This window comes from Pseudorca crassidens, chromosome 4 (assembly GCF_039906515.1).
Source record: "Pseudorca crassidens isolate mPseCra1 chromosome 4, mPseCra1.hap1, whole genome shotgun sequence".
Taxonomy (NCBI): domain Eukaryota; kingdom Metazoa; phylum Chordata; class Mammalia; order Artiodactyla; family Delphinidae; genus Pseudorca; species Pseudorca crassidens.
Window position 1 is genome coordinate 35,938,771 of NC_090299.1, and position 14,618 is coordinate 35,953,388.

A 14,618-nucleotide genomic window follows, 5' to 3' on the forward strand; every position below is an offset into this window, starting at 1 on the left:
GTTGTCATGTGCCCATCAGTATCACATTGGTTCTGTCTCAACCTCCAAGTATCCTCATGTTCCTAAGACTGGGCCCTGGGAAGGAGGAGCCTCCAGGACTGTCACTGACTGAACTGAGCTGGGCTGGAGAAAGAGCTGCATTAGGACCAGCACTTGCTTCACCCCAGGTCTCTGTGAACAGACCTTGAGGGTCCAGTGCTCTCCGAGGACAGTCTGAAGGTTCTGCCCACCCGCTCCTTCCTCAGAATGGCTCTTGAGTTATTGGGAGTATTTGGGAAGACAAACAGTCATACCAAGAAAGGCTGATGTCTTTCAGAAACCACACCTGGCTGTGTCACCCCTCTGCTCGATGGACTCCGCCTGTCCTGGGATGAAGCACACACTCCTTTTCACCACATCTGTGACCTCATCTCTCGATGCTCTTGCTTTTACCAATTATCTTAGTCTGCTTTGGCTGCTATAACAAAAAATACCATAGACTGGGCAGTTTACATAACAGAAATTTATTTCTCACAGTTCTAGAGCTGGGAAGTATAAAATCAAGGTGGTGGCTGATTCTGTTTCTGGTGAGAGTTCTCTTCCTGGCTTGCAGATGGCTGCCTTCTCACTGTGTGCTCAGGAGGTGGACAGAGAGAGGAAGTAAGCTCTCTTGTGTGTCTTCTTATGAGGATGCTAATCCCGTCATGAGGGTGTAATCACCTCCTGAAAGCCTCATCTCCAAATACCATCACATTGGGGATTGGGGTTTCAACATATGAATTTGCGGGGGGGGGGGGGACACAGACATTCAGTCCATAACACTGTCCCCTACCATATGGAAGAGTCAGCCTTCCTTGAACCTGCCCTCCGTTCCTCCTGTCTTTGCACATCTGTACCCTCTCTCTAGCGCGCCCTTTCTGCCGCCTCTAGGGGTGGCTTAGGCTCATATCCTCGGGTACTTCCCTGACTCCCCAAGCCTTGCACATCTTTCTGTACCAGCTTTGGCCATACTGTGGGACTGTTGTCTTTCACAGTTTTTCTTCCCCACTGGCTGGAGCTCAGGGCCTGGCCGGGATTCACCTCTGAAGCCCCTGTGCACAGCACCGGGCCTGGTATTGGGCAGGCACCGGGATGTTGATTGAATGTGGTTCTCTGCTGCTCTCCCTGCCTAAATGCCATTCAACCTTCCTTAGACCCCTATTCCCTTGTCTGCATGTCCACATTTCACCCCTGCCAGGGCCCACTTCAGATGTCTCTTTTGTCACACCCTACTGGGACCCACAGCCCTGGTCTGCACTTATCACCTGGGTTTGCTGCACTCTGTTCCCTTGCCTGCCTCCCTGACTTGACGGGAACTCCTCACGCATGTGGGGGAACCATTGGGACACCCAGCCCTGGGCCAGCACATTCGAGGGATTCGGCAAATGTCTGCACCTCATGAAATCATCCTTAACCATCTTCCTTCCCGATGGTGGTAGTAACCTGGTAGTAAATAACCTGGCAGTAAGTTCATCTTGGTCCGAGCACCCGAGCCCTGTAATTAGTGTTCCGATTTGAGCCCCTTGTCTCTCCCTGCTTGCTTCAGCCTTGCCACCCTTTCCCCTGTCCTCCAGTTCTGGAGTCATTCGTAAGTGTCTGTTGAGGAGTGCCCTAGGCATATCGGACGACATTGAGTGGCTGGTGGAGAAAGGATGTGGAAACCACAAAAGAAGTTGCTCTTGGCTTGAAAGTCATGAGTCACACTGCTTGTTCTTAGTGGTGTGATTATGTGACTCATTTCAGGAGCGGTGGGACAGAAACAGCCTAATGGCTGAGACCTTTTCTGGAACTCCTTAAGGGGCCCTTGCACATCAATAAAGGGGAGATTACAAAATGGTGCAGGGGGTTTGCGAAGAGTCAGCACGTAGTAGCAGAAAGCAAAGGCTTTGTATTCAGGTGGGGACTCGAGCAAGTCCTTTACTTACTTTCAGCTGAAATTTTGTCCCTATAAAATGAGGAAAATAACATGTGCCTCTCCAGGACCTCGTGAACACCAGGATTATGCGTGTAAGGACCTGGTGCGTTTTGGCTGCCTAAGGGATAGCAGCCATCTACCCCCAGGTATGCAGAATGGCTGAGGCTTCGTCAGTCTTATAAATGTATTTACTTTGGCATTTTGTGGATGAGGCAGTCCCTGGGCCACCCTAGTGGCTCTATCTTCACATTCTGGCTGGCAGAATGTCATAGGGCTGTGGAATAATAGAGAATCTGGAAAGTTTGGAACAGTTTCTAGTACAGAGAGACTGCTGTATAAGCAGGGACTGTTATTCCTGTTAACTTGGTGCACGTTGGTTGAATTGTATTGAATTCTGTCTGATGGAAGAGGAGTACGGGTGCTGCCACGATGCTTTGTTTTTCTTGCCGCACAGTTATTGTTCCCATTGCTCATCCCCACCTCAAAGTTTCTCTCCTGTTCAGCACCTGGTAAGATTTTACAGTGAAAAGCTAAAGAAAAAAGAAGACGTCACATGCACAGAATATTCCAAAGGAAGTGTCATCATGTTCTTGTAACTGTTGATAAACAACTATCGTTCCTCTATTTGATGAGAATTTTGTTATGGGGGTCCTGCATACGAGTAGCAATTTTATCAGATTGTGTTTGTGGGTGTGTTTGGTGTTTTGGTTTGGTAGGTGGTTTTCTGATGATATCGGAAGTTTTTCATGATTGAAAAAGTTTTACTGTTTTACAGAAGTTTTACTGTTTTATATATGTCACTCACTCAGTGACATTTGATTTGCTGTCAATATGCCTGGTTCTTGGAAGGTGATGGCATGATGTGCAGGAAGGAGCCTGGCTGTTCATTCCTAAAAATGTTCTTGGGTGCCTTCTAAGAGCATTCATGGTGCTGGGTCCTGAGGATAGAAAACAAAATTGACAGTTCTTTGGGCACCTGGGAAGTGGCCTTAGAGTCAGACATACCTGGGTTCAGTCCTGGCTTTGCCACTTACAAGCCATGGACCTTGGGCAGGTGACTTCACCTCTTTGAGCCTCAGTTTCCTTATCTGTCAAATGGGGATAATACTGTTACTTGTTTCACAGGGACGGATGGACTGAGGATGGATTGAGATGGGTAGGCCCAGCACATCGCCTGGCACAGAGTAGGCTCTCATGAGTGGCAGCTCTTGGTTTAACTGCTGCTTTTAGGGCCCAGAGGAAGGAGTCCTGCCCCAAGAGTCCCATGCAGCCTGACTCGGGGCCACCCTGGGCCACTCCCTTTCTCTTGTTCTCCGGCTGGCAGGATGGGTAGGGTCACCTTTTGCAGAGGAGGTGGCTGTGTGTGGGGGTGAGAGGCCTGGTTTCCTGTGGGTTTGCGGCAGTATCCCATCAGGGTCTCCCAGGAGAGCACGGCCAGCGACCACCCCCCCCTCCCCCTTGGCCTCTGCCTTCCTGTCCAGCTCTATCCAGTCGGCCTCTCAGCAGTGGTATTTACTGAGTGTCCCCTGGGCAGGTGCTTTCTGCTTCTCTCTGGGCCCCTCAACCACCGTGTAAGAAGGTAGGAGGGCACAGGAGGCCCTGGGAGGTTACACAGTCATTGAACCGTCAGTTAGTGAGCGGTGGAACCTCAGGACGAGAGCCTTGTCCTCTCTCCACCCACGATGGCGCTTTCTGGGTGGGCTCAGCAAAGGTGGCTTAAGAGGCTGAGGTTTGGGTGTGGGTCCTTCCAAGAGCAGCTTCATGTGGACTGCCCAACAAGATTTCATTTCATGAAAAAAAGCAAAAACTGTTTGAAAAGCACCTCTAATCTTTATTTTTTTTTGCCCGCTGAACATATATGCTAGTTTTGTATTTTACTGGGGTCATACTGAACCAACTTTGTAGCCTGGCCTTCTTTTTAAATGTAGCAATCGAGGCTGAAGACTTCCCCAGGGCGTGGTTCCTTTGGGGCGGGGACAGGAAGCAGGCTGTGGGCGTGGCTAATGAGGTGGGCTGGGGACAGGAAGCGTAAGGGGAAGAGTCAGGCTCCACTTTAAAAGTCCGTGGCAGGAAGTGACGCAGGACTGGCCGGAAGTGGAAGGGGCAGGAATCGGAGTTGTCAGCTTCGGGTTAACGTCAGGGCTTTACTGAACAAACTTGCCTTTGGAGTTGAGGAGGCTTGGCATGGGGAGAGGAGAGGTGACCAGGCAGAGGGATGAGGGATGGCCTGCAGTGTGTGAGAGGCCCCGTGGCAGGACGGGGTCAGGTGCTTCCCAGGCCACAGAGAAGATGGTGGCTCTGACGTAGGTAGTGGCATTGGAGGGGAGCAGAGTCTGTGGCACTGACATTAAAGGGAACACAGCTGTTATTGTATGGCTGTTCTCTGGGCCCATCCATGGAAGTCTAGACTCTGCAGGGGTCTTCTTAATTCATGTAATCCTTACAACATTCTCAGGAGGCAGAGTTTTCTTTCGTTCAGGTGACATGACTTGATTTAGGTCCTACAGGAAATAAGGGATGGAGCCAGGATTCGACTCTGGGTCTGACAGTGAAGTCCAGGCTTTTTTGGGAGGCCCAGGTTTTCAGGGGCAGGAGCCTTGGCAGTCATGGAGGACTTCCTGGAGCCGGTGGTGATGTGGCTTATACACCTTTACCAGGCTAAGTATGAGGTAAGGGTAAGGAGAGCAGAGGATTGGGTTCAAATCCTGCCTCCCTGTACATTTGCATTAGACACACCATCTCTGGGCTCCATGTTCCATCTGTACAATGGGGAGGTGGGACCAGATGGCCTTTCTCAACATCCCTTCTAAGTCTCGGGCTCACTCCTTCTCTACAGCAATGTTTGCTAAATATTTTCCTCTTGGGGAAGCCTGACATCTGACTACCAACACTGTCTCTCTTCCTGAGCTCCCTTTCTGGTTCCAGGATGCCAGTGGGTGCCCAGGTAGGTGTTCCTGTTCACGACAACAAGGGCTGTGCCCTGCCCGCCATTTTGAAAGACTCCAACTCTTTCTGGCCACCTGGGCTATCAGTGCTGCTAGGAGGTTCACCTGCTGGGTGACGCCATGAAGCAGGCCCTGGGGCCTGACAGATCTGTGTTCAAATCCCAGTCTTCTTGCATGTTCGGTGGAACCTTAGGCCAGTCCCTCTGCCTCTGAGAGCCTCCATTTCCCTATTTGTAAACATGGAGGTATTATCTCCCTTATCTCCCTTAGTCTCCTGACCTCCCTCCCCCATCCCCCCACCCTTGGTTTTCACCCTGAGGGCAGCGGGAAGCCAAGGGTGAGGTGAAGCAGGGCTGCTTCACATTTCTGCAGAAAAGCAGCCCTGTGGTAGGAATGATAAGGAGCTTGGTGAACCGTTTGATGAGATTTAAAAATAGATTAAAATGTAAAATACAGCTTAATTCAAGCTTTAGGAAATCTTCTTTGTCCCTCTCGTCCTATCGGTTTTGCCTCCTGAAATATTCACATCTGTGGCTCACCTCAGGCCTCTTCGTCCCCTACCAGGTGAGGACACAGCCTCAGCACTGTGCCTCTGGGGGCCCCCTCCAGGCAGCCCTCCGTGTTGACCCTGAGCAAGTGGTCTGAACTGCATGGGTATCTGACCTTTTCCTCCCAGGCATAAACCTTAACCAGTGGCTCCCTGCTGTGCTCAAGGTCACGTACTAGCCCTTTAGGGATTTATTGTGCTTCCTCCTACACGAAGAGCCTGTAATCACTCCACGGCAGCACTGCGTCTTGTTCATCTCTATACCATCAGTGCCTGGGAAAGTATCTGACACTTAGTAGATTCTCAGTCAGTGGTAATGATGCTGCCTCTCTACTGAGCAGGGTACCTCCTCCACTGTTAAGAGTTTCAGTTACAGCCCTGTGGGTGCCAGTATTATTATCTCTTATATGGATGAAGAAGCTGAAGTTCAGAGGATAATGGGTCTTGATGGGATTCAAAATGATCATTAAATAAATATATGGTTACTCTCTTAAGCTCTTTAAAGGGAGCCATGAGGCATCTATTACTTCAATTGGACAAAAAAAACCCTGAAGTCTTCCAGGTGCAGAGAGAGCCCAGGATAGGCAGGCATGCTGCAGATGTGGGTAGGGTCATGGGCTAGGGCAGCGTCCACCTGCCTGGGCAGAGCTCAGGGGGAAATCCTACCTGTGCCAGCCACACTGAGGTGAGTTCCCAGCTGAAATCAGGCCACCAGTTTTATCTCCTGTGCATAGCATATCAGCTATATCAGCATATAGTGACACTGAGATGCTTGTGGAATTCTTCATCACTTAGCGCCTGCCAATTTCTAGCCATTTTTATTTTTCCACTGTGAAAATTTTACACCATACAAAATTAATGGAAGTATTGCATAAAGAAAAAACACACCAGCATCCACCTCTATTCCTAGCACCCTCTGAACCACTGTTGTAATGTCCTTTCCAGCACTGTCCAGAGGCAGTGTGCATGTAGAGATCTGCATCGATGAAACATTTTGCCTTTAATGTGGGATGAAGGGATCTGGCTTGGAGCTCACTTCTTTGTGCCTTGGTTCTATCACTCCTGAGCTGTTGAACTAGGGAAAGTTTGTCAACCTCTCTGGGACTCCATGGCCTTAGCAGTCTGTCCCGTAGAGAATGCCATTGCTGGTCAGGGCCGCTGCTTTCTGACGTTGGTTGGGATGGCGGGTGAGGGGAGTCCGAGGGGATCTGTGGTAAGGGGGAGGTGGGGAACAGACGAGGAAGGGCTTTATCCAAGCCAAGGAGTTTGGTTTTCCCCCTGAGGCCAGTGGAGAGCCAAGGGCAGTCTACGAATATATTTTACTATTTCCGACTCTCAGAAAAGTAGTGGTAGACACCCGGATCAAGAGGCCCTGATCAGAACTCTGCGGCGCTCAGGGTGGCCGTGGACGTGGGGGCAGTTGGGGCTGCATGGAGTGGGGCAGGGGGTGAGGAAGTGGCCAGATCCCATCCCTACAGATGGGAAAACTGAGGCCCACAGCGGCTGTGTGACTTCTCCAGAGTGACTCAGCAGTTGAGAGGTGGGAGCCCAGGTCCCCTGCTTTTCTGCGCCATGGCCCACCTGGCCCACGCTGCCAAAGCCCAAGGACAGAAGGACCCTACTGTCCTGCCTGAGAGCGTGTGGTTTGTGTTTTCTTAGACACAGAGCTAAGGACCAGGGCTGGCATCGGCTGAGGGGTGATTTGAGACTGATCCTCGTTTATCGCTGTGCCCAGAACCCCTTCCAGCTGCCCTGCCCTGTTGTCAAAGATTATTCTGTACTTAATGATGTTTATTATTCTTGATTGTTATGTTTTACTTTTCCACTTGATTATTTGGGAAAGTTTGTTTGTGGTTTGGAGTACCTCTGACAGAGACACAGCTGCATCCTGCCAACAACTGCTATTTAATAAGTGCTGCGTGAAGAAAAAGAATCATTTTGCTACATAGGACATCATTGCAACAGTTGGTGACATTGGAATATGAAATGTATCGATAAAATTTCCTGGTTTTGATAATTGTGTTATGATTTCATGATGTCTTTGGCGGTAGGGATGAAAGCCACAGCACTGAGCGTGAGATGTCATGATGTCTGCAATATACTTTCAAATGATTCATGAAAATAGACGTTTATATATAGAAATGTATCTTTATAAAGTAGCTGTGGGGAAATGTGAACAATGGTGAGTTTAGGTGAAGGTATGAGGAGTTCATTATACTATTCTTGGGACTTTTCTGTAGTTTCAAAACTTTGCAAATTGAAAAGTTTGTGAAAAATACTCCTAGCGGGAGAGGTGTGGTGAGGCTCGCCTGTGTCCACCTGTCCACCCTGGTGTCTCTGGCCTCTTCTGTGTCTCATTTGCCTCTAGGTGGAGAGATCTGCTCACCCCACAGTTCGAGTCTGATCAACCCCTTGGGGGCCAGTCTTGAAATAGAGCCACAGCCTTTTGACAAAATTCATTCTTCCCTCTATAGAGAATTCATTAGATTTTCAGAATCTTTGCTTTTGGGTCAACTTCCCCTAAAATTTTCATTTCCCTCCTTCCCTTACATTTTTTAAAAAGTTGTGTTGCCTTCCAAAATTACTAAAGTAGTATTTGTTGTTTTAATTATTCAAGCAGAGAAGAGAATAAAGAGATGAATAGACTCTCTTTTTCTCCATCCAGTGTGGGGTAACCAGTGGTAGGTGGAACCCCCAGAACGTTCTCCCATGCTCGTGGGAACACATAGAAATGCACACACACATCTAGTAGGGCTTGGTGTCTTCTTTTCATTTTTTATCCTTTGTTAACCTGGGCTTCCTGCCTCTCCTTGAAGACATGACCTAGGGGCCACCTCCTCCAGAAAGCCCCCCAGACTCTGAGCGCTGACCTTACTTCATTGCAGTCATCTGATTACAAGCCGCCTCCCCTGCAGATCGTGGGTAATGCAAAGGCAGCAGCTGTTCCCATTTCATCGTCTGCACTCGAGCCAGGAGCCCAGGAGATGTACAGTCGGTGTTTGTAGAGTGAACAGATGGGCAGGGCAGGCATCCTGGGCGAGGAAGCCACATGACCAGAGCCTTGCAGGTAAGAGAAGCCTTCTCGTTCAATCACTCCTAGCCCCTGGGAAGAGAGTCCCAGGCCCCTGGGCATCTGGGGTTGGAAAGTCACTTTGGGGAACATGGTCACTGCCGCCCTGAGGCTCCCATGCCCGGGCTGATTCTGTCCTGTCACTAATGCCCTATGTGGGCCAGGCTGGTGAGATGGCCATGAGCAACCAAGGGCGGGCAGGGCTGGATCCTCTCTTCCATCCCAAGCCCCGTACAGGCTTGGCCCACTGGGAGTCTCAGGGGCGAAGGAAGAAGCCCAGGCCAGGGCTGGAGCAGCACAGGATTTAGACGTGAGCCTGGCCTAGTCTTGTTATCTTGCCATAATCCCGACTGCTTCCTCATTAGAGGCACTGCTTTTTGCATCTGGGATTTATTAATCTTATCTGCAGGTCGTCCGATTGGTGCCAAGGGACCAGGTCACTGCAAGCTGGAGGAAGTTAAAAATTTCAGCAGGATGTAAAGCTGAGGGGCTGGCTTCTCAGCCAGTGTGCTTGGGTAGTGCAGAGAAGAGCATCCCTTGTTCTGGGCAGCTGTCCCAAGCTTGCCCGCCAGTTCAGGCTGGAGGGGCCCTGGCTTATCTGATGGCGGGACTGTAGACATTAGAGCACTGGACCAAGATTTTAGACGATTTAGGTTACTGGAAGAGAGTGCGCTGCGAATTCCCTGGTGGGATGGTGTGGGCATGTGTCCTGGGAAGAGCGGTCATGGTCAGTGTCAATTGGGGAGCCTGTTAGAAATTAGAAATTCGGCTTTTCTGTTAGTTTTGATTATTAAATTATTAAATAGTTATTCAGTATTAATAGTGCTTGACTATTAAATGTCTTCATAGCTTTGTAGGAATATATACTTCAGCAGGTTTGAAATTAGCATTTTCCCTGTTTAATGGAGGCATAAGCTGAGTGGGAAAGTGACTTTGGAAAGTCAGGTCTTGTGGACTCATTCCTGATGCCATGCCAGGCCCTGGACCGAGAGTCGACAGTCGGAGATGAAAGAAGCACAGTCCTAACCTCACCTAGTCTAGGTGGTTTTTAGGTTTGTCCACCAACGTGCAGGGCATGTAAAGCTTCCTCTTCTGTCTCCCACGCCCGTCACTATTTTGTATTCATTCCCATGGCGTTTAGTTCTGAACAGGTGCTGAAGTGAATTGAGTTGGGCTACATGACAGCAGGTTCTACATCCTTCTCTCCCTCTCAGTTTCTTGTCTGCTCGTCCACACAGGCTGACATTCTTTGATGGCTGGAACTGTACTGTGAATACCCAGTGGTAATGCTGGTGGGGTGGTGGGGAGGGTGGTGACAGTGATGATGGTGCTGGTGGTGGCAATGGTGACGGTAGTGGTGGTGGGAGGGTGGCAATGGTGACGGTATTGGTGGTGGCGGTGGCAGTGGTGGTACTGATAATGGTGTTGGTGGTAATTGTGATGGTGATGGAGGTGGTGGTGGTGAGGATGGTAACAGTGATGATGGTGCTGGTAGTGGTGATGGTGACGGTATTGGCGGCGGGGAGGGTGGTGATGGTGACGGTATTGGTGATGGCGGTGGTGTTGAGGGTGATGGTGGTGGTGTGTTGGTGGTGGTGAACGATGGTGATGGTGGTGGTGGTGGTGGCAGTGGTGATGGTATTGATTGATGGTGGTGGTGGTGAGGATGGTGGTGGTGGGGAAGGTGATGGTGGTGGTGAAGCTGATGTGGCAGTGGGGATGGAGGTGGCTGTGGTGGTGGTGGTGGTGTTTACTAAACTTAAAATTATGGGCCTGTCCGTACTAGGCACTCTTGTAAGCACTTTAGTTGTCTGAATCTGTTGCCTGCTCATAACAATCTATGAGGTTGTAACCATTGCTAGGCCCATTTGCCAGGTGAGATGATTGAGGCACAGGGACACACAGTTAGTGCATGCTAAAGTTGGCTTCAGAGCCCACACTAAATCAGAGTTACCCAAGGATGGTCCTGGGTTCTCCAGCATCACATCACTTGGGATCTCTGTGGAAATGCTGACTCATGGGCCCCGACTCATGGGATCAGCATCACTGGGGAGGGGCCAGCTAAGGGACATTCAAGGAGCTTGTCATTCTCATGCACGTTAAAGTTTGAGAATCACTGCATTAAACTGTCACCGAGTCCTGCTCTCAGTGGCTGAGTCAGCTTGTAACCAGGCTCATGTGACTCTGACCTTGTTACTTAGAGTAGCCTGCGTGCAGCACAGTAGCAACTTAAACAGGACCTGGGCCTCACCCCTGGCTGGATGAGAGCTTCTAATCCAAAGTGGGGGGAGGGGCAGGGAAAGGAGAAGAAGGGAGGGTCTTCTCACTCCTTACTGTGTGCTTAAATCACCTGGGCATCTTGTTAAAATGCAGGTTCTGATTCAGTGGGTCTGGCGGGGGGCGGGGAGAGCTGAGACTATATCTCGCAAGATCCAGTGATGCTGACGCTGCCAGCCTGTGGACCCACTTTGAGTTGCAAGGCCCTAGGCAAGAGATTCTCACACTTAAACTAGCATCAATGGCATCTGGAGGACTAGCTAAACTCACCCCCAAGTTTCAGATTCAGCAGGTCTGGGGTGGGCCTGAAATCTTGCATTTCTAACAAGCTACCTGGTGGAGCCAGTGCTCTGGACCTGGAGGCCACACCTGGAGCAGGCAGGGCCGGAAGCCAGCGACTTCAGCTTGGACTGCACGTTGGAATTACCTGAGGACCTTATAAAACCACTGAGGACTTAAAAAACCCCACTCCAAGACGCTGAGTCACTAGGACTGAGAGGGGCCTGGGCGCTGGGAATTCTCAGCCAATGTTGAGAACTGCTGCTCAAGCCTTTTTTTTTTTTTTTTTACCCTAGTTGCCTGGGGAGGTGAGAATATAATACCATCTTGCCCCTGGAGAGTTCTCATTCTGTGGCCAGGTGGAGCCAGGCAGGGGCATGAACAATAAATTCTCCAGACTTTTCCGGTGGGCAGTGTGGCTGAGAACAGCTGCCCCGGACCTAGAGCTTGTGCCTGGCCCCTCGAGGCTCTTCTGCTGCCGCCAATAGGTCCTGAGGGCCAGCCTTGCATTCCTAGCCTCTAATTCCTTACCTTGGTGAGGTGAAGCACCTTGAAGTCAGAGACCTACACAGAGACTCCGCTTCTCCTGCTCCCCGCTGGGCTGTGTGACCTCCGGGAACTTACTTAACCTCTCTTGAAGTCTGTCTTCATCTATAACATGGGGGAAATAAATTATTTGCTCCAAAGAGTTGCCTGAGAAATAATGTTTATAAGCAGCTTGCACAGCACCCGACACCCGGGAGTCCCCCTCAATATCAGTAGCTGCGTATATGTGGGTAGTACTGTTTATCAAGTACAGCAGCTCTCCAGCGTGGGGGGCAGGAGAATCACAGGGGGACTTTAGGAGCTGGGCCTCTGTGACCTTTATTAGCCCTCCAGGGCTTTTGGTGCACAGCAGTTTGAAAACCACTGATGTTATAATAATCTGGTGGCTATTATTAGCTAGTAGCTAAGAAGCACACCCAGATTTCTGGCCTGGGAGTCTGGTGGGGTCTTCTCTGGGCTGAGGAACATGGTAGAAGCACAGATGTGAAGGAGGGAGATGGGGAGCCCAGTTCTGGGCTACTTAGTATGAGGCATCTGGGGGTCAGCCAGGGGAGGTACAGATGGCAGTTGGGGACATAGGTCTGAAACGCATGAGAGAGTCCTATGCTGTATTCCTACCATCTCTGAGGAAAGGCTCTGGTTCTTCAGGACCTAGAGCTTCTTGCATTGCACTGTGACATTAGCAGTCGGTCGTACAAGCGAGATCCATTTGTGGGATCTATGGGGATGCTCTATGCCATGAACTGGCTCTGGGTCTCACTCACTGTCTGCCTTGTCCCTCAGGCTGTGGCTCTCAGCACTCTGACCACTGCCTCCCACGTGCTTTGTCAACCCCTGGCCTCAATTTCTTTGCCCTTCCTCCCCTGACACCCCCTCTGAGGCTGCCTCTCTGAGGCCATGGTTAATGGTTTAATGTCTCTGGTCAGATCTGGTCACAGCTGTCCTTTGCAGGCTCTGGGCATCGACATGGCGTCTCTCAGCCTTGAGAGTTTTGTTTGTTTCACTTGCCTAATGGTTAAAAGTCAGTTTAAAAATAAATCATATATGCTCAACAATGCTAATTGTTAGAGAAGTGCAGATCAAAACTACAATGAGGTACCACCTCACACCGGTCAGAATGGCCATCATCAAAAAGTCTACAAATAGGGACTTCCCTGGTGGTCCAGTGGTTAAAACTCCAAGCTTCCAATTCAGGGGGCGTGAGTTCAATCCCTGGTCAGGGAATTAAGATCCCATATGCTGTGGGACGTGGCCAAAAAAAAAAATCTACAAATAAATGCTGGAGAAGGTATGGAGAAAAGAAGACCCTCCTATACTGTTGGTGGGAATGTAAATTTGTGCTGCCACTATGGAGAACAGTATGGGGGTTCCTTAAAAAACTGAAAAAAGTTACCATATGATCCAGGAATCCCACTCCTGGGCATATATTTGGAGAAAACCATAATTCAAAAAGACACATGCACCCCAATATTCATTGCAGCACTATTTACAGTAGCCAAGACATGGAAGCACCCTAAATGTTCATCAACAGATGAATGGATAAAGAAGATGTGGTACATATATACAATGGAATACTACTCAGCCATAAAAAAGAATGAAATATTGCCATTTGCAGCAATGTGGAAGGACCTAGAGATTGTCGTACTGAGTGAAGTAAGTCAGACCGAGAAAGGCAGATATCATGGTATCACTTGTATGTGGAATCTAAAAAAGAATACAAATGAATTTACTTACAAAACAGAAATAGACTCACAGACATAGAAAATAAATTTATGGTTACCAAAGGAGAAAGCGGGGAGGGATAAGTTAGGAGTATGGAATTAATAGATACACACTACTATATGTAAAACAGGTAACAGGATTTACTGTATAGCACAGGGAACTATGCTCAATATCTTGTAATAACCTGTAATGGAAAAGAATCTGAAATATATATATATATATAAAACTGAATCACTTTTCTGTACACCTGAAACTAACACAATATTGAAAATCAACTATACTTCAATTAAAAAAAAAAAAGGAAAACATCATGTATATATGTGTGCACACATACACAGAGTTTCCCAGGGCTGCTGTAACAAAGTACCACAAGCTGGGTAGCTTAAAACAGATATTTATTCTCTAGTGGGTTTAAAGTGCTGTCTCATTGTGGTTTTGATTTTCCTTAATGACTAGTGATGTTGTGCATCTTTTCATCTGCCTATTGGCTATTTGTATATATTTTCTTTGGAAAAATATCTATTCAAATCTTTTGCCTATTTAAAAATGAGGTTGTTTGTCTTTTCATTGTTGAATTATAAGAGTTCTTTATATAGAGTTCTGGATATAGGCCCCTTATTGGATATACGACTTGCAGATATTTTCTACTGTGGGTTTTCTTTTCATTTTCTTTGTGCTCTCTGTATTAATTTCCTGGGGCTGCTGTATAACCACAAACTGGGTGGTATTTTCTTAAAACAACAGAAATCTATCCTCTCACAATTCTGGAGGCCAGAAGTCTGAAATCAAGGTGTCAGCAGGGTCATGTTCCCTCTGAAGTCTCATCCTGGCTCTCCCAGCTTCTGGTGGCCCCAGGCATTCCTTGGCTTGTGGCCACATCAATCCAATCTCTACCACTGTTTTCACACAGGCTTCTTCCCTGAGTGCCTTTCTGGTGTCCTCTTCTCTTCTTATAAAGACACCAGATCCAGAATGATCTCATCTCGAGATCCTTAACTAATTATGTCTGCACATACCCTATTACCAAATAAGGACACATTCTGAGGTTCTGGTGGACATGAATTTTTGAAGGACACTATTCAAACCACTACAGTATCCTTCGAATTTAAAAATTTTGGTCAACTCCAATTTATCTATTTTTTTCTTTTCCATTTATGCTTTGGGTATCTTATCTAAGAAACCATTGCCTGATCCAGGGTCATGAAGATTTATTCCTATGTTTTCTTCTAAGAGTTTTATAGTTTTAGTTATTGCATTTAGGTTTTTGATCCATTTTGAGTTAATTTTTGTATATGGTGT

General features: G+C 48.4%; 1 protein-coding gene across 4 annotated transcripts in view; it reads left to right on the forward strand.

Moving 5' to 3' along the window:
- Positions 1-14,618, forward strand: part of LOC137223536 (janus kinase and microtubule-interacting protein 1) — a 100,876-nt gene that overhangs the window by 15,399 nt on the left and 70,859 nt on the right. The window contains exon 1 of one of the 4 annotated variants that reach the window (XM_067735474.1): positions 8,384-8,492. The exons of the other annotated variants lie outside the window; for them this stretch is intronic. The gene's annotated coding sequence lies outside the window, so the exon portion shown is untranslated. Of the gene's footprint in view, positions 1-8,383; positions 8,493-14,618 lie in introns of those variants that run through there. 4 annotated transcript variants of the gene reach the window in all.